The following is a 20810-nucleotide window of genomic DNA, read 5'->3' on the forward strand; positions in this document are numbered from 1 at the left end:
GCCGAGGGTCATGGGATTGAGCCCAACATTGGGCTCCGCTCTGAGTGTGAAGCCTGCTTAAAATCCTCTCTCTCTCTGACTCTCTCCCTCCCCTCTCTCCCTCCCCTCTCTCCCTCCCCTCTCCCTCCCCTCTCTCCCTCCCCTCTCTCCCTCCCCTCTCTCCCTCCCCTCTCTCCCTCCCCTCTCTCCCTCCCCTCTCTCCTCTCTCTCCCTCTGGCCCTCCTCAACTCACACTGTCTCTCTCTCTCAAAAAAAAAAAAAAAGTGACAAATCTGCACACTTCTCACCACTATGACAGTTACCTTCCCCACAGTTTGCCCACCCACTGTGGTCTCTCTATTGAACTACTGTAATAGTATTGCAGTGGCCTTCCTGTTTCCACACTCAGTGCTCAACCCAAGAGACATAGTGATTCTGCAAAATGTAGAGCTAATCATGTCACTTCTTGCTTAAGATCATCCCTTAGGTTTCTATCACCACATAAGGCCTAACATGAGTGTCTCTGCTCTTCCTGTCCCTTTATCTCTTTTATTAGTTATCTCTTTCATTAGACTTTGACTTTCACTCTGGAAAGCCAAAAATACTCCTGCCTCAATGACTTTGAAGTTGGTATTCCCTCTGTCTAAAACACTCTTATCTAGGATATGTAGAGGGCTTGCTTGCCACTTTCTTTGTGTCTCTGTTCAAAGACCCCCTCTTCCACAAATCCTTCACTGACCATTGTATCCAAATCACAAGCTCTGTTACTCTCTATAACTTGTTCTACTCTTTTTTTCCTGTAACACTTATATCTACCTGACATTATACGGTGTTTAGTATTTGTGTATTACAAGCTCCATGAAAACACAGACTTTGTCTCATTCACTGCTTTATTTTTTCAGAGATGAAATCAGTTCATAATGTGTGAATGACACTCAGTACATTTTCGTGAAAAGAATAAGTGAATGAGTCAGTTTAAAATGTGATGTCTTTTGATTATTTCCCTAGAGATCAAATTTTATGAATTTTTCTTCTATAAGCTTGGTCAGGTGGGAGGCTGGGTGCTTCATATCTAAAAAACGAAAGGATTAAGGCAAGGTCGCTTCCAATTTTTATTAATCAAAGAACTGTAGACACCGTAATGTCTTAGTCCCTTATTATTTTTCATCACCATGAGCCCAACAATATTATTATATCTAGTTGATTAAACTGTATCTGAAAACAAAAATTTGGTGTTTTAGTCTGGGCAACTCTAATTTGGATAAAAGTATGCTTTGCCTAAAGTATGCTTTGCTTGTTTTGCTTAAAGCTTTGAAAAATGTAGCACATTTCTTCCAAAAACCAGTGTACTTTAGTGGACCCTTACCAATGTGAACCCTTAGGTTGGACCTCTGTTTTAAGAGCCATGGTCATGGAGATAGCACCAAATATAACCTTACTATTTTGACCTGATGGAGGAACACGTTTTATGTATATGCGTACAGATGTTACCTGGCCATACTCCTAAAAATGTCAAGTAAAAGGATACTATCGTAAAGTTGAAGAGCTGAGCTTTTGAATTCAGACCTTAACAGACTGGTTCTTCCATTTGTTAGGTATATGAACTACAGCAAGTTGTTGAACCTATTTTTTTTTTAGCTATCAAATGAAGACAATAGTATGTAAGAATTGAACAATATCTTCAGTGAATAATTGAAAGAATTGAGGTCCTTAGGACAGCATCTGTGAAATAAATTTATAAAGGGTGGTAGTGATAATAAGAGGATGATGTTTTCACTAGGATTGCTACCTTGGCATCTTATGTCTTTCAACACTTAAGGGTCTAGAAGACCTCCCCACCACTAGCAGATGTCATAAAACCCAGCAAAAATATAAATAAATCTTCCATAGTTGGAAAAAAATACATTTTCCTATCTTTTCACTATTTCTAGTAGTAACACACACCTTCTAGAAATGACCAGTCATCTAGTTTCAGGGTTCTGCTTTCCACCTGAGCTCTATTTGCTCCTCCCTGTATTCACTGAGCCCTGACCCTCCATTTTTTTGTGTGTCTGTTGTACAGTAATATCATTTGATTTTGCTAGACTTCTCTTTCTGGTCTATGCTTTCTTCCATCCCTGCTTCCATACAGATTTGAACAAAAATCAAGAAAATAGTAAAGATATTAACATTTTTATTTGTCCTCTTTCAAAGGGTTTTGTCCATTTGTGTTTTTTCTCCTTCTCTAATTTGTGTATGTTAAGGATGAGAAAAAAGAGAAAAACAAATTTTAAAAAGTGGGAAGCAATTACATATGATCCTAGTGGCCATCTTGGAAATTTTTCATTAGAATAACTGAAGTTCATCATCTATATCTTTATTCCATCTATTGGTGAAAGTTTCTCACTTTATCATTTGTTTTCACAAAGACACAATATTAATATTTGTGTAGAACACATGTAACCTGAGTGACTTATTTTACAACTCTATGGGAACTGGAACAAGCTATAATTTTGGAGCAGGGAAGACACTGTAGTTCTCTGTATGTTTCCCTAATTAATGTCAGTGATAATGTTCAATAATCAAATGCCTAGGATATAGAAATTGCTGAGAATAAATTTGTTGACTATAAACTAAAGTGGTTATTTCTAACTTTGCGGAGCTACATGACTGATGTCCAATTCAAAATAAATTAGAAGGAATGCATAAGGGCACAATTACTCATTTTACCCATTGTTACTTACTTCTTAACTTCAAATGTATACATCTTTAGTAAGAGGAATAGGCCTATAATTTGTCTTGGATTGCAATTTACAGGGTACTTTGGCGAATTTCTCACTTTAGTAGTAGTTATGACTGTCACTGAAATTGTTCATCATACATGCACATGCATACTCTTAGGTTCATATATATCTCTGCAAACACAGTCATGTATTTATGCTATATACATGAATATAAGATTATAGTTATGAATTTAAAACCTGAATACATATGAATACATATAAATACATGCAAATAATCTTAGGGTCTATCTATTTGATCTACCTAACATGTGCCAAACTCTTTTTCGTGGTTAAACAGTTTGATACTGTTCCCCAACAATTGTATTCTGATTTATTAAACATACGCTAGCACATGAGAGGATCTGACACATAGAAGGTATCAATTAGGGGCGCCTGGATGGCTCAATCAGTTAAGCCTCCAACTTTTGGTTTTGGCTCAGGTCATGATCTCATGCTTTCATGAGTTCAAGCCCCATGTCAGGCTTTGGGCTGGCAGCACAGAGCCTGCTTGGGATTCTGCCTCTCCCCCACTCATGCTGTCTCTGTCTCTCTCAAAATAAGTAAATAAACTTTTTTAAAAAAAGTTACCAATTAAATAGCTGTTGAATAACAGCAACCTATACATGGAATTTTTGGATAAATATTTTTGTGTTGAAGTTTTTTTTTTTTAAAACCAGTCTGTTGAGGTATGATTGACATACAAAATACTGTACATATGTAATGTATACAACATGAAGAGTTCAGAGATAAGAATATACTGGGAAACCATCATCACAATCTATTTTAAACTTTATTGTAAATACTCCATAGTGGATGTAATTATTGACATAGTCTTGAATATAAAGTTTGGTGTCACAATTAATGGAAAATGGTATGATATCTTCTCTAGGGAAAATTTTAGAGGTAGATATATCTACTAACAAGATTTTTTAGAAATGGATTTATGGACTCAACCACTTGATGTTTATTAATAATGTGGGATAAACATGGGGGAAATTTTATCTGTGCTTTGGAGCCAATACTATAGACTATATTTCTGTTAATGTGTTTATGCTTATCATCTTGTTAAAAATCATATAGAGTGTCATTTCCCTCATTTCAATCAGGTCTTAACTCCCTCCCAGATACTTTTTACATACATTATTTATATAGCAAAGTCAAAGGGCAAAGAGAATAATATGAATTGACTTGATTTCAGTATTTGTCTGTTTCTTATTATCTAAGAGCCTCAGAGTTTTTCTTTTCCTCCCATACCTGGGGATTTTAGTTAACTTAAACTTAAACCAGCTTTAACTCTAAAATGTCAAAAGAAATGTGGCTCTCACATTTTTAATGCTAAATTTGATGAGTATGATCAAATAGCCAAATAAATTAATAGATAAATAATAAAACTTTACTGAGGTTATAGTTATTCCATATGAAGATTGAAAGTGGTTTCTCAAAATACAAAGGTAATGATAACTTTTATTGCCTTGAAAAAGACTTGGCTAAAATAAAAGTTTCATGGGAAAACTGCTACTGATCTTTAAATATAGAAATGAGGAGAGATTACAGGAATGAGTCACTGGGGGGATAACTAAAAAAGGTTGTGCAGACTTGAATTCTAGTTGACCTATATCAGTCTCCTTTTTTTGAATCCTATCAAAGAAAAAAAAAACAAAACAAAAACAAAAAAAACCTGACTATTAACTTTCCTAGTCCATTAATAGACTGGGATCCTAGATTTGGGAACTTGATGGGTAGGGATTGAGATACCTGTTAAATTCAGAAAACATGATTTTTTTTTTTTTTTGAGTTTGTTAAGGGAATTCATACTTAGGATATAAACTATTCTAGTGTCAGAGGACTTGCCTGTGTTTCTTGCATTTTGTGTCAGTGGAACTGTTTCCATGATATTCTTATAAATCCTAGTGACCACTGAAAAATTAGAAATAGGAACCCATGAGAAGACTTACTAATCACTGGTGGTTGATCCCACAGTCAAGGTGTTGAATCAGCAACAGCAGATCTGGTGGAGATGTCTGAGGTTACCCCTCCTATTAATGGGTTTTATTTATTTATTTTTAAAGATTATTTAGTTTGAGAGAGAGCATGAGCACAAGGTGGGGGAGAGGCAGAGAGAGAGAGAGAGTATCCCAAGCAGGTTCCACAGTCTTAGCATGGAGCCTGACGGGGGACTTGAACTCACTAACCATGACTTCATGACCTAAGCCAAAATGAAGAGTTGGACACTTAACCAACTGAGCCACCCAGGCAACCCTGTTAATGGGATTTAAATTCAATGTGGCCTCTTGATGGATTCTGTGAAAGACAAATTGGCCCCTGTAATCAAGAGATGCATTTATTCAAACTATTGCAATAGAGATAGCATTCATTCATGAGGAACATGTCAAAGAAGAAAGAGAAAACTTGGTCATAGTTATTATTATTTTTTTTAATTTGGAGATTTGGATATTTTTTTTTGTTTTTTCTGTTGTTGTTTTTTTTTTTTGTTTTGTTTTTTTTTTGTTTTTTGTCTATGGGCTATATTTTTCTCAGGACTGGTTGTCCAGTCTTTCTCATAACTCCCTTGTTACCTTGCCTTTATAAATATCCCAGATTTTCTCCTACTTCTTTAACAAATTCTTCTTTAGTAAATATTTTCCCTATTGAAGGGCCCTGAATAAAATTATCTTCATAATTTGTAGGGGGCATCTTGACTCTCACGGAATCAATCAAGAGTCTACGATTAGTTTGGATCTCATTAACAGTCGTTGGACATATTTTGTTACGGGAGCTAAATCGGGGTGATTTCTTTGACAGTATGATTTGAAGTATCGATTAAATAATATACTGTCATGACCAATTTTTAAAGAGTTTGAGAGCAACATGATAGAGGATCTCCTCAAAGGGTTAGTCATTTGGTGAAAGATAGACACTGTGGAAAGCAGTGAAAAGCAAGATTAGGACAGTTCTAATATTTCAAGTTTCTCCTAATCGCGTGTATAGTGTGGTTATGCTCTGGTTAACCAAAGGTTTGAATAGGAGGCTCAACATCTACATTAAAGAGAATAGAATAGGTAAAAATTAGCTTCTGATTGGACAGCACTGTCAAAGGAAATACTTACCCTTCGCTCTTTCTTTGTGCCCCTCCTTAGTGGAAAAGTTACCAATTTAACCAGCTAAAAATCCCAAAACACTGATGAGTACAATTCACCTGTAAAAAGCATTAATGTGCATGCAAAGTCTAAAATTGGATGTGGCTTCTCTTTTTTCGTCCATTCAAATTAACAGATCCAGTATCTGCTTTATAGGCTGGTGTAGGCCACCTTTTTCCAAAGCTTGCTCTTTTGCTCTTCTTCCATGCAGACTTCTGGGCTATGGAAGGTGCCAGAATTCAGATTTGAGCAGGGAAGCGGGTAAGAGTAGATGTGCTGATGGAGGTGACAGTTGAGGAGACTCTAAGTTACAGCCTGAAGTTAGAGACTTGAATCATGATTTTCTGGGTTAACCCGATGTTTTATATTCTAAGACCTGCTGTAACAAAGTCCCACAAACTGGGTGGCCTAAAACGACAGAAATTTATTTTCTCACTTTTGGAGACTCCAAGTCCAAAACCAACGTATAGTCAGGCCCATCCTTCTTCTAAAGGCTCTAAGGAAGAGTTCTTCCTTGCCTCTTCCTAACTTTCTAACATCTGGTGACTCCCAGGGATTCTGTGGTTCCTTGGCTATAGCTTCACTACTCCTCATACGGCCTTTGTTTTTTTCATGGCTTTCTTTACTTCGTGTCTTCACCTGTGTGTCTTTTCATAAAGCAGTCAGTCATTAGATTTGGGACCCACTCTAATCCAGCGTGACCTCGTCTGCAAATTACATTTGCAGAATCTGCAATTTCCAAATAAGGTCACATTCTGAGATTCCGTGTAGATATGAATCTTAGGGGGATGCTCTTCGAAATAGTATGCTGGCTACTAATTGTTACTTTGCTTTTTTCACCATTTTCTCCCTATGCATACATCTTGTTCAGGGGTCTCATTATCAAGGAATACTTCCAGGTACGTTGCTTTTTGTGCCTTGCTCTCAGAAGTAGCATAAATCCCTTATGCAGAGGGTTTTAAGCATTCACAGTAAGTAGCCTTTGGAGGGTGCAGGTGAATGCAGAAGAGATGTGGGTGGGTCCCTTGTAATGCCTGCTACAGGAATCTTCTTTTAAATTCTATTTTTCTGAATGACTTGATACTACATTTTAGAAACAAATAAGTTTATACTTCCCATTTAGTTTAGAAAAAGAAATATTATTTATGTGCATTTAAATGTTTTTATAATTTGAATAGTCATTTGACTGTATAAGGTAATTAAAACCATAAAGAAGAACTAAATATAGCCATCCTAAAAGTGGGATTGTGATTGGTGGACTCACCACCTTTCTCCCATTATTAAATGACATTTAAAGTAACAATTTCCTAAAACAACATACCTCACTTAATAACATTGTTTTTCACTTAATAAAGGATAGATATCTTACATTACAGCTGGAGTTAGTAGAACTCAGAGCTGTAAAATGCTCTGAGTTTTTTTTTTTTTATTAAAATTCTAATCTTTTCTAAGTATGTATATAATCTGATCATTTAGAAAACGGGATTCTTAAACCATCTTGTATTTCTCTTAGACTGTCTTGTACTCCTTTAAATAGTAGTCTTTGCTGTGGTTTCCATTTTTATGATTTTACAAAAAAATCATAAACCTTATTATTTAATCCACTGTAACAGTATTAAAAATTATGCAGTCCCTTTTGTCATAGACTTGTCTTTGTGTATATACACCCCAAAATTCTTTTTTTAAGTGTTTATTTGTTGAGAGAGAGAGAGAGGGAGAGTATGGTGGAGGGGAAGAGAGAGAGGGTGAGAGGATCCCCAGAGGGCTCTGTGGTGTTAGCACAGAACCCGATATGCGGCTCAAACTCAGAAACCATGAGATCATGACCTGAGCTAAAATCAGATGCTTAACCAACTGAGCCACCCAAGCGCCCCACAAAATTCCTTTTTGGGGTGCTAGGGTGGCTCAGTCATTTAAGCATCTGGCCCTTGGTTTCAGCTCAGGTTATGATCTCACAGTTTGTGAGACTAGGCCCACATAGGGCTCTGGTGCTGACAGTGTGGAACCTGCTTGGGGATTCATTCATTCATTCTCTCTCTCTCTCTCTCTCTCTCTCTCTCTCTCTCTCTCTCTCTCTCCCCCTCTCAGTCTCTCTCTCTATCTCTATCTGCCCCTGCCCCTCCCCCTCTTTGGTCTCAGTGTCTCTGCCTGAGGGGTATCTCCCTCACCCCCTCTCTCAAAATAAATAAACAAACTTTAAAAAAATTCTTTCTGGGGAGCCTTGGTGGCTCAGTCGGTTGAGCATCCGACTTCAGCTCAGGTCGTGATCTCCCGGTTCCTGAGTTGGAGACCCACCTTGGGCTCTGTGCTGACAGCTCAGAGTACCGTGCCTGCTTGGGATTCTGTCTCTTTGTCTCTCTCTCTCTCTCAAAAATAAATAAAACATTAAAAAATTAAAAAAATTGTTTCTGATAATAATCATTTATGTGTGTGCATCGTATTTATAATGAAAATGGTCAGGATGGCAGAATAGATAGATGGTAATTGTCAGTGTAAGTGTATAAATCTTCATATTTATCACTAGATATGTTTTAATCTCTATTGTGCCCTACTCTCTTTCCTTTGTTCTTATAATTTAACTCCATTTTTATTTTATGATATAGTTACATTTCATATATATTTCTCTCAGCTATTTGAAATTATTTTTAGAAACGACACTGTTTTAATATAAGGCATATGTGCTTATATATACTATAAAAGAGAGTAGCCTCTTATGCTTAACCAAAATTAAGCAAGCAAAATAAACCAAAGAGATGAAGAATGGCTACTTGGAAGTAGTCCAGGTGTGCAATGGAAGTCTGAAAACAAATCTATTCTTGTTATGTGTTGAATTTTCTGTTTATTTTATGAATATGTTAATTTGGGTATCTGCATTGATTTAGATATCCTAAGGACATCTGTAGATGTATTTGCTTCCTAGTTCTGCCTTAACAAATTAACACAAACTTAGTGACTTAAAACAACACAATTTATTACCTCACATTTCAGAAGACTAGAGGACTGAAATTAAGGCGTTTGGTAGGTTGGTTTCTTCACAAGTCTCTGAGGGATGAGCCTTTCCATGCCCCTCTTCTAGCTTCTGATGGTTTTAACAATCCTTGATAGTGTTTGGCTTATAAATGCATCACTCCAATCTCTACCTCCGTGTTCACATGATTTTCCTTCTGTTTCTCCATGTCTGTGTTTCACATCTCCCTCTGTTTTCTTATTAGGGCACCAGTCATGAAACTTAGAGTGGACCCTAAATCCAAGTTGATTTCATCACAACATTCATCTTTAACTTATATCTGCAAATACTGTTATTCCAAATAAGGTCACATTCTAAGATTTTGCATGGGCATATACTTGGGGGCCACTATTCAATTGACTACCTTAGCATTTTTGTCATCTGAGGAAACTGGTCCAAAATCGAAATACATGTGCTTTTAAATCAGCTGTAGATACATTGAGAATAGGAAATTGTTAAGCCTCAAAATTCAATTACTTATTTGATAGATGTTGAGTATGAGGCAAAGATAGATAACTTTATTGAATATTTGAATTCTATGATCTTAGCTCTTTTTAAGGACAAATGTTTAACTACACCTCCTAATGAAGCTTATCCTTGATATGCATATCCTTGCTATTCGGTATTACATGACCCAACTCTCAATTCTCCTACCCACTTTATAAATTGGCCAAGGATCATATGTGTCTGAGAAACTATACTAATGAGATTTTTGCTTTTTACAATATGAATTGAAGAGTATGGACAAAACAGTCACATAGTTTAACAATGGGAGTTGAAGCTCAAAGGATGCATTGAGAGGGGATAATGCAGTAAAGTAAAAGTCGCATCTCATTATGAACATATAAAAATAATGAGAAACAATAACTAAAGTAAGTAGATCATATAGAGATTACCCGTAGAGAGCGGGGATCCCAACTGATTGTGGGGATAGAAAAAGACAACAAAGAGCCTCACAACGCAAAGGATTTTATTCTTGCTGTTCCCTTTGCTAGGAATGCTCTTTTTAAAATAGCATCATGGTTTATCCCCTCACTTCTTTCAGGTTTATGCTCAAATGCTACATTTTCATATAACCTGTCCCTAATCACCATATGTTCAATAAGAAGCCACTGGCATCACCATTGTCCCCAGTGCACTACCCTCTAGCCCCCTCCTCAGATTTCTGTTTTAAAAGAGTACTTACCATAACACATGCACACACCTATTATATCTCTATTCACGATAATATAAATTACTTGAAGGTAAATCTTTGTTAAGTGCTCATTACTGTGAACTCAAATGCCTAGAAGAATTCCTGGAATATGACAAAGGCTTAATAAAACGTCATGAACGAAGAAAAGTGAATGAACTAAATAGAATCTGTGAGGTTCTTGAGTTCTGTTAATACATAAGTGGAAATTCTGGGAATGCTGGTGGGTCCCAAACCCAGTCTCGGTGTCCCTGAGGTGGTTTTGTACAACAGACCCTTTCAGCATTCCTTAAGGTACCTGACTTCAGTTTTGTATAATACCCATTTGATCTCGTGTGAACAAATCTTATTGTTTATAAGCAAGGCAATATGAGTTAAGTACAATACAGCTTCTTAGTGACAAAATTAGACGTAGAACCTAGACTCTACATATAGTTGTCTAAGTAAAATACATTAAGAAAATATGCTGCAAATATAAACATAGATTGAATTTCATAAATATAATTTATTGGCAAGATTATCCATTGGCTTGGGATATCTATGTCTTTTAATCTGATATTTTTAAGCAGATACTCAAAAATTGATAACATTTATAGTAAATAAGAAATGTGTACCTTTGCAATAACATTTGTAATTCTCCAACTCAGCAACAAGTTAAGTATATTTTTCTATTTGAATTGTCAGTGGAACAAGAGTATACTCAATGTAGAGTTGATCTGTGATTTTGATGAAAATCAGAGTTTACATTGCTATTTTCATGGGTATTATCAAAGGGATTTTTGTCTGCGCCTGCATTTTTAGTTATTCAAGGGCAGTTGTGAAACCAAGTTCTGTTTGTTTGTTCTGAAAACACTGTAATTCTTTTTATACCTTCTTAAATTAAAGCATACCTTCCCTAAAATGGCATTGTATTGGGTGGATTTCCCTCTGAGAGGTCCAAAATCTATTAAAGTGAGATATGAATGGAATTTTCTGCCCTAAACAGGATTAGGAAATACATTTCTGCCTCTACTGCAGAATGGTTCTTATTCAAATTGGGTAGGGTTCCTTTTTTTAACCCTGAGATCTCAAATGCATTCACATGCATTAAATACATCGGGAAGATATTTATAAATATTACATAGCCATTTGCAAAATGCATTTATTTTCAAATTGTAGATTGGGACATACACTTTTTTCAAGGAAACATGTATTTTTTCCAAATAATATGAGTAAAAACCAAGATATGTTATAATGACAAGATTTGGGAGTAGCCGTTCAAAAAGACATCTATATGAGATTACCAGAAATGGTAGCTGCCGGGGTACTTGGGTGGCTCAGTTGGTTAAGCATCTGACTTTGGCTCAGGTCATGATCTCATGGTTCATGGGTTTGAGACCCACGTTGGGCTCTGTGCTGACAGCTCAGAGCCTAGAGTCTGCTTAAGATTCTGTTTCTCCCTCTCTATCTGCGCCCCCCCCCACTCATGCTCTGTATCTCTCTCTCTCTCTCTCTCTCTCTCTCTCTCTCTCTCTCTCAAAAAATAAATAAACATTAAAAAAAAATGTAGCTGCTTTCTTTCAGTCTCCATTTCTTACAAATTGTAGTTATGTTTAATTAGGTTCTGATTAAGGCTGTGAATATACACCAAAGTGACACAAAGATAATTTATTAAATATAAATGTCTTAACATGTCTTTGCCTTTGTATTTCTTTATAATTTTTTTTCCATAAATTTCCTTTTCAGATCTGAGGGTAGTATACACAGGGCCTATTGATCCATTATATACTAAATATCTGTCTTTCAAAGTACCAATCATTTGCTAATAGCTATTTGCACAATTATTCACTGGAATACAAATTTGCAAATTCATAGCAAACAAAAATCACTTCTAAACTTAAATAAGACCTCTGCCTTGGTGATAAATGCAATTTTATGAAAATACTACCTCCTTCGGATCCTTTCTTTGTAAAATGTGGCATTAGCTGATATGTAACATTTCATACTTCAGAAATATAAGTACAAGATACTGAGAGGAATAATTGACTGACATAACTAAAAAGAACTGACTTGAAAAAAGATCATATTTGATCATAAAACAGTGATCATAATTACTATTTAATAGCTGTTACCCTGTTACAGATGTAAGTTCAAGTCTGGTTTTTACTCAGGAACAAATACATTAGTTAACCAAGTCTCAGGCTTTACATGTAGAAAAGATATACATATAGTAAAAGTGCCTATTACTAGTTTTCAATTGTCTATAGTGGGAGCTCTTTTCTTCTAAGAGAACTTCAAATTGCTGACTTTGATTTTAAGGGTTTGGTCTTCTCATCAACATATTTCAGATAAAACGGAATTTGTGAGAGCACTTACCCATAATAGCTATTGTCTACTTCACAAAGGAAGGGCACTTTTGTTGCAGTATTTTTTACCTCAGTACCCTGGATTTGGTGTCTTGCTGCTTCAAAGAAGGAAGAGGTGGACACAAAATAAAATGAGCAGCAGGCAAAAGTTTTATAAGTGTAAGATCAGAAAGAAAGAATAGTATGTAAGCTCTCTTTACAGAGAGGAGGCATTCAAAAGTGAATACTCCTGACTGTTGGCAAGGGACCTTGTTTTCTAAGATTTTGGTTACCCCCCACTTCCCTTCCCCCCTTGTTCTTTCTCAGGTTCTACCCTTATTGGCTTTGGGTGTTGGGTTATCCATTCCTGACTGGTTCGATTCCATTGTGTGAAGAGTCAGACTATGGTCACACTGTACCTCATAGAACTTAAGTTTTATGGTTGACCTATTTTAGTTAGGTATTTTGATTGTCAGATTCCTAAGTTCGTGAGGGGGAGTAGGTGGTGTCTGTTACATTCGTAAGAGGAACCTTATGCCTGAGGGAGTTTGCTGTGGTCAGATGCTCCCAGCTTTGTTTTAAAATCTGTGTTTTCCCCACCCAGGGATCTCAGGTCCTAACTTTTCTCTCTGCCTATTTTATCGTATCTTTCGCTGTAATACTTTCTCTGAAATATTTGCATTTTTGTAATTCACCAAAATTCTATTTTAATAAAATTTCTGATTATAGAATATGTGGTTTTCATGAGCTTTTTAAAATTAATAGACTGTGATTGTAATATAGAACTCTAGGACTTTTTAGAAATGAAAGTCAATTATTTTTAGAAGAGAGACTATATTGTGTGATAAATGTTGGCATTTGATCTTCCATGATTTTCATGTGAGATGGTCTAGTATTCTTTGGAACCTATCTGTTTTGCAACCCCCTCACTATTGCTATGTTTCTGCCCAGATAATCCTTCAATGATTCTTTCCTATAATGTATTGTCTAAGAAGACATTACAAGTCTAGGTGTTCTTACAAAATAAATATGGCATGGTTCAGTGATAAAAACATACGCATGAGGTCAGAAAAACTTGAATTCAAAGTCAGAGCCACCATTTACTAATAACACAATCCTGGGCAAGAATATTTAACCTTCTTGAATCTGCTTTCTTATCTTTAAAATAGAAATAATATAAAACCCATCAGTCTAATACAAGCATTAACTGAGATAATATACTACCCATCCAACTCAAGCATTCTGAGAAGTTTGGTATATTGGTTAGGACTCTCCAGAGAAACAGCACTAATAGGGTGTGTGTGTGGTGTGTGTGGTGTGATGTGGTATATACACACCACACCACACACACATATATATTTATATATATAGATATATATGTGTCTGTATAAAAATATAGATGTATTTATATACAGACATAAATATAGATACAAAATAAATACAAATATAAATAAGAATACATACAAATATACAAATCTATTTATTTATACACACACACACACACACACACACACACACACATTAATTAGTTACAGGAACTGCCTCATGCTTTTATGGAAGCCGTGAAGTTCCATGATCTGTTTATTATCTGCAAGCTGGAAAACTAGGAAAACTAGTGGTGTAATTCAGTCCTAAAACCTAAGATCCAGGAGACTAGTGGTGTAAGTCTCAGTCTTAGTCTAAAGACCTGAAAATCATGAGCAGGACAGTTAATGTTGTAAATTCTAGTCTGACTCTGAGAACCAGGAGCACTGATTTCCAAAGGCAAAGATACATGACATAGAGAAGATACATATTCTGGTTCAATAAAGGAGTAAATTTGCCCTTCCTTCGCCTTTATTTTTCTCCCCATTCAGACCCACAAGGGACTGGATAATGCCCACTCTCGTTGGTGAGGGAGATCTTTTTTACTCAGCTTACCAATTCAAATGCTCATCTCTTCCAGAAACACCCTCACAGACACCCAGAAATGATGATTCTGGGCATCTTTTAGCCCAATTAACTTGACTGACACATTCAATTAATTATCGTTTTAGTTCCTTCTCTTCTTCCATATTTGCCTTGTGTCATAGGCCTAGATACTTGCCTATAGAGGTCTTGTTTTGTTTTCATGTTCTCTGTAAGTTATAATAAAACCCTTAAGAGATTTCCCAAAGATGTTTTCATTCAGGGTCAGCTATGTTTGAAACTGTTAATCAATATTTCAAGGAAAGATAAAAATCTTATTTGAACATAAGAATAACCAAAGAAAAGTTGGCAGGAATAAAAGAGTTCGATATAGCTCATGTGTTGTAAACTAAAAATAAAACTAGACTGAGCTCGGGTAGTTGAGGTAACAACCATCAGAACTGAAAACCAGTCTGCAATATAAGAGTAAAGCCAGAACCAAATATGAGGTGTTAGGATAGATTATAGAAGAAGTCAAGAGAAGAACATAGGAAAGTCAGACTTGTAAATGACAAGTTTTTTTTTTTTTTAGTGTCTATTTTGAGAGAGGGAGAGCAAGCATGCTTGCTCGTGCACACATCAAATGAGCATGGGGGAAGGGAGAGGGAGGGAGGGAGGGAGGGAGGGAGGGAGGGAGAGAGAGAGAGAGAGAGAGAGAAAGGAGACAGACAATGCCAAGCGAACTCCAAGCTGATTCAGGGCTCCATGCAGGGCTCCATCTCACCAACTGTAAGGTCATGAGATCATGAGTCTGACACTTAACTGACTGAGCCACCCAGGCACCCCTGAAATGGGTGCATTCTGATGGGAGTTTGAGAAAATCCTCATTGTCTTCAGGATTACTTTTCCAAACCAAAGTGATTGACCCTTCTGTTATTAGGAGTTCATCTGGCTTCTTTAAGAAGCCTTTGAAAGAAAGGTTAGTGATTGAAAGGGAAGTGTTCATGTGAAAAGTCCTCATAACTTTTAAGTCCTGTACAAGATCAAGATAACCTGGAATTTTTACTGATCACATTGTACACTACTTAGCTCAGGCTGTAGTAACCCCATTAGTAGCTTGAATTTAGGTTCATTCTTAATTTTCTTACCTAGAATTAAAAGGGATGTGGAGAGGGATCTGTGATACCATTGCCTGAACAGCATCATAAACAAGTGTTTCTGACATCTTGTATTTCTGCATACATGTTAGTTTTGTGCTTTAACATACAACTCAAAGGTGAGAGTAAAGTGGAGTGCTAATTATTTATATAATTTATAATAGAAGACAAAATTTTATAGCTCAGCCTTTATAATATGAAATAGTATTATATTGAAGGAAAGCGTAAGATGTCATTTTCAACCTTTTTGGGGATAAACATTTAATTCCCATTTTGAAACACAGACAAGTTCCTAAGAACGGCATAATATAATTACATTTTCAATAAAAACACTAGTAAAACATAGCTTGTAATTCTTCTGGTCCCAGAATTAGTTACCTATTGGTTAATCTGAGCCTTTCATGTAACTACTGATAACACGTGAGAATCCCTCCATTCTAACCTGATGATGGATATATATTTCATACCTTATGATTGATTTATTATGTTAAAAACATTGTTATCTCTAAGTTACTTACCATGAATCAAAATATTGCCATAGATGGGTGTACGCATGTGCTCTTCTAATCAGTCATTGATTGATTTTTTCCTTCGCCTTTTCCACGTTTTGGCGATGAAATTTTTCTATGAACAATGAGATATGACCGATGTGAAAATGTGGGAATTATAAAGGACTTTACAAATACACACCATTATTGTTATTTTCTACTAAAGTGCAAGTTATGAATTTTTATTATGTATTTGATTTCAAATATATCATAGAAATTTGGTAAGCTGGGATTTTACCACTCACCATTTCATTCTTCCACATTTTATCCATTCTATTATGCCTATCATAAATCCTTCGTTTTACCTTCCCTGAGACTGTATTACTACCAGGAGTCCAAAAAATAAATGTTCAGAAAATAAGAAAGACAAACTAGTGAATTATTATGCATTTTGATATGTCAAGCTAAAGTATAACTGCAAAAAAAAAAAATCACAAATGCCTTGCATTCCTGAATTCACACCCTATTGGGATGTGGTGTTGTTATTCCCAACAACATACAGAATCTTTTTCTCCATCCCTTGAAACTCAAGTTGGCTGTGAATTGTTGTGTTAATGGGATGTGTACAGGTTGGCATCTGCCTGTATTCATTGATTGAACCCTGAGACAGTAAAGGAGCCTAGACCATCTTATTGGAGAATGAAAGATCATGTAGAGTAGAGATAAGCCATCCTAGATGAACCTACCAACCAGCTGACAACTTCCAAAAATGTAAGTGAGGTTCTCTTAAAACATCCTGTGCTCTCAAAGCTGGCCCAAATCAGAAAACCTGTCCAGTCAACCTAAGAATTATTAGCAGTTATAAATACCTGTTATTTAATGCTTTGAGATGATTTGTTGTACAGTTTGTTACTAAAACACAGGATAGTACATACCTCTTAAAGGGATGAGTTGACACTTTGAGAGTATTAATTACTTTGTTCAGTTCCTAACATCTTAAACTAAAAATAGGAAGGAAGAGTTTGAGAGTAGTGAGATGAAATGACGCTTCCTATAATCTTAACTGGTACTTGGTGAATCGGAACTTTAAAGAGTCTCTGTGCCCTTGGAATTTACAAGAAGCATCTTTAGAGAATTCATAAAAAGCATATTAGACCAATGAGGAAGAATGAATTTCAGGACTGTTGAAATGATCTGTAGACTACATGTTTTGTTCTGTGTTTGTCTCCCTGAATAAGAGAATGACTTTTTATATGTAATATATGCAGATTGATCTTTCTATAGAAGTAGAAAGAGCTCGTGGGATGCATATTTATGGTCTAGTTCAGTTTCAAAGTTGACAAATATTAATTCAAGAGAAAAAATGGTAATTTTTGGAGGGACTAGTCAAAATGAATAACAAGAGTTTGTTGAAAAAATAGTGTGGGATTGTTGAAAGAATAGATAAATAGATCATTGGAACTAAATAGAGAGACCAGAAATAGGCCCACATAAATACAGTCAACTGATCTTTGACAAGGGAACAAAGGCAATACAATGGAGACTATATACAATTCTGTTTGTCAGGAATTGTTTTTTTCCCGGTGTTAGAAACCCAACTTTCCTAACCACAAAAGGGAATTTATTGCTTATACAACTGAAAAGTCTATGGATGTAGCTGGATTTAGGAATGGCAGGATAAGGGACTCCAAATATTCAGCATTTCTCTCATTTCTCAACTCGGCATTATTCTCTTTTACCTACATCCTTCAAAAATTCATAAAACATAATACTTACAGCTAGAAATCTAATATATGTGAGTTTCCAACTAAAATTGGAAATTGAGTTTTGATATCCTGGTCCATGCTATAGGCACTCTCCGGGACTAGGTTCAGCAGCTATACTGAATAACATGGACTAAAAGTAGGGGAAGGGATATTGTCCAATGGACAATCAAAGATAGCAGGATAGATATTATGTATCCAAACACAAATATTGACTACAGGCATTCTGAAACAGGTTGAAATATATTTAGAGGTAAAGATAACAATAAACACATAACAAGAATCAGAAATCCAAATCTGTCATAACCACTTTCCCTCAGGGGACCCTGCAGAGAAAACGATGTTAAATGACCTTTCATTACCACTATTGTGCTTAGGTATAAAAAATGATATTAATCCTGTGAACAGAATTTAACCCCTAGGAGAACTCCTTTTGCCTAAGATAGACCTTTCTTAGCTTAGATGTTTCCCTCAAATTTTTACTCTCAACTCACACTTAAAGATGTGAAAAAATGAGTCTAGACTACAGAGGATGTTAGCCAGCAAGAAGTACAAGAGAGAATAAGAACCCAGAGAATGTTTCTGATTGCTTGAGGCAACGAATTCCATATTCTGAAATCAGGGAAGAGGGCACATTCTCCAATTTGTTATATTAGCTATATAGAGAGGGAGAGGGAGATTCTTGTATATACAAGATACATGTCCTTTTATTTTTTATGTTTGGGCACAACCCACAAGAAGTCCCAGCCCCTGGGATTATAGCTCAATGGTACAGGCTAAGATTTGGTCAATACCAAGGACACTCTTATTTTTCAGTGACCTTAAGTGTGAAGTATAGTTCAGAATCTAAATTCTTCCCCTAAAAACAAAAACATCACTTTTGGACTTTTTTTCAGATAATATTCTAAAACTTAATGATTTTGCAGTTTTAAGGATTTCACTTAAAAACTTGTGAATGTTGGGGCGCCTGGGTGGCGCAGTCGGTTAAGCGTCCGACTTCAGCCAGGTCACGATCTCGCGGTCCGTGAGTTCGAGCCCCGCGTCAGGCTCTGGGCTAATGGCTCAGAGCCTGGAGCCTGTTTCAGATTCTGTGTTTCCCTCTCTCTCTGCCCCTCCCCCGTTCATGCTCTGTCTCTCTCTGTCCCAAAAAAATAAATAAACGTTGAAAAAAAAAATTAAAAAAAAAAATAAAAACTTGTGAATGTAAAGCCTTCATTCCTTTCAATAGAACAGTTGTATTCAAAACTATTCAGTACAGTAGCTCCCAGCCACTCATGTCTATTTAAATTTAAATTTAGGGGCATCTGCGTGGTTCAGTCAGTTAAGCCTCTGACTTTGGGCTCAGGTTATGATATATCTTGGTCTGTGGGTTCCAGCCCTACTTGGGGCTCTGTGCTGACAGCTCAGAGCCTGGAGCCTGCTTTGGATTCTGGGTCTCCCTTTTTCTCTTACCCTCCCCTGCTCATGCTCTGTCTTTCTCTCAAAAATAAACATTAAATTAAAAAAAAAATATTGGGGGGGGCCTGCGTGTCTAGGTGGGTTAAGCATTTGACTCTTGATTTTGCCTAAGGTCATGATCTCACAGTTTGTGAGTTCAAGCCCTGTGTTGGGCTCTGCAGTGATAGCACAGAACCTGCTTGGTACTCTATCTCTCCCTCTCTCTCTCTGCCCCTTGGCTGCTCACGCTCTTTCTCCCTGTGTAAATAAACAAACATTAAAAAAATAAATTCAAATTTATTAAAACTAATTAACATTTAGAACTCAGTTCCTATGACGTGCTATTCATATTTAAAGTACTCAGAAACCTCATGTGACCAGCGGTGAACATATTTGACATATTTTCATTGTAGAAGTAAATTTTTATCATTCCAAAGTTTCTATTGAACAGCAATGGCTTAAATAACATGAAAACTCTCTCACTATATACACCTAGTAATATAGGCTAAATAACAAATATTGAGCTCTGAGAAGATCTACATATGCCATAAACATGAAAACATCTGGAAACCAAAATAGTAAGAATGTTTAATACATAAATTAGCTGTTCTGGGATGGTATAAGTGTGGAGATCTCCAATCTGAGTAAGAAATGGCTTTGCTTTTTAAGTCCTATTGTAGGTGTAGAAGATTGAGGTTTAGTCTCTCACAAGGAGTGCTGGAATGGAAAACTTGAATTACAGCTAGGGCACTGAAAGCAATAAATTTCAGTGTGAAATGGATTTAAAAGTTAGAAAAGTTACACTGACTAGAAAACACCATAGAAGTCTATCTTCCTGACCGGGTTCTAGGTAGGAAAATGACTCTTCTGAGAATTTATAACCATAGTCCTCGTCACAAATATTTTTGTAGTTTTGAATTTATATGATTTGCATACTCAGTACACTTCAAATGGAGAAATAAAGATGGGAATTGATGATGAGTTGATGACATTCCTTGAAAACTTGGCAGACAGAAAAAATAAAAGTATAAAAACCTCAACCTAGAACACACAGAATTATCACAGATAAGAGGTGAACACCCATTCTGAAACTACAAAAAAATAGAGCAACAATCAACTATTAGTGAGTAAGCAGATACAGCACACAGACATAGCATATGAAGTTTTGATATTCCATATATCCATGGCATAGAGTCCAGAAATAAACTCTTATATTTGTGGTGAATTGATAATTTATAAGGGTATCAAGACAATTTGATTGTGGGGAATACAATTGTTTAAACAAATGTATACACACATACAAAAGAATGAATGTGGACCCCATCTCACATATAAAAAAGTTAACACAAATATATCAACAATTTAAACGTAAGAGCTGAACCAATAAAAGAAGAAAACATAAGATAAATCTTCATATAGTGATTAATTCTTGGATATCACCCCAAAGCACCACTGACAAAAGAAAACAATAGGTAAATTAGACTTGATCAAAGTTCAAAGCATTTGTGCACCAAAGAGCAACATATAGAAGGAAACAAAACAAAACACAAAAAATGAGATAAATATTTATAATCTCTAGTTTATAACTAGCCCCCAATAAGGGACTAGTATCCAGATATAAATAATTAGTTCAACAATGAAAAGACAAATTAAGATTGGGGCAAAGGATTTGAATAA

This window comes from Lynx canadensis, chromosome D4 (assembly GCF_007474595.2).
Source record: "Lynx canadensis isolate LIC74 chromosome D4, mLynCan4.pri.v2, whole genome shotgun sequence".
NCBI lineage: Eukaryota > Metazoa > Chordata > Mammalia > Carnivora > Felidae > Lynx > Lynx canadensis.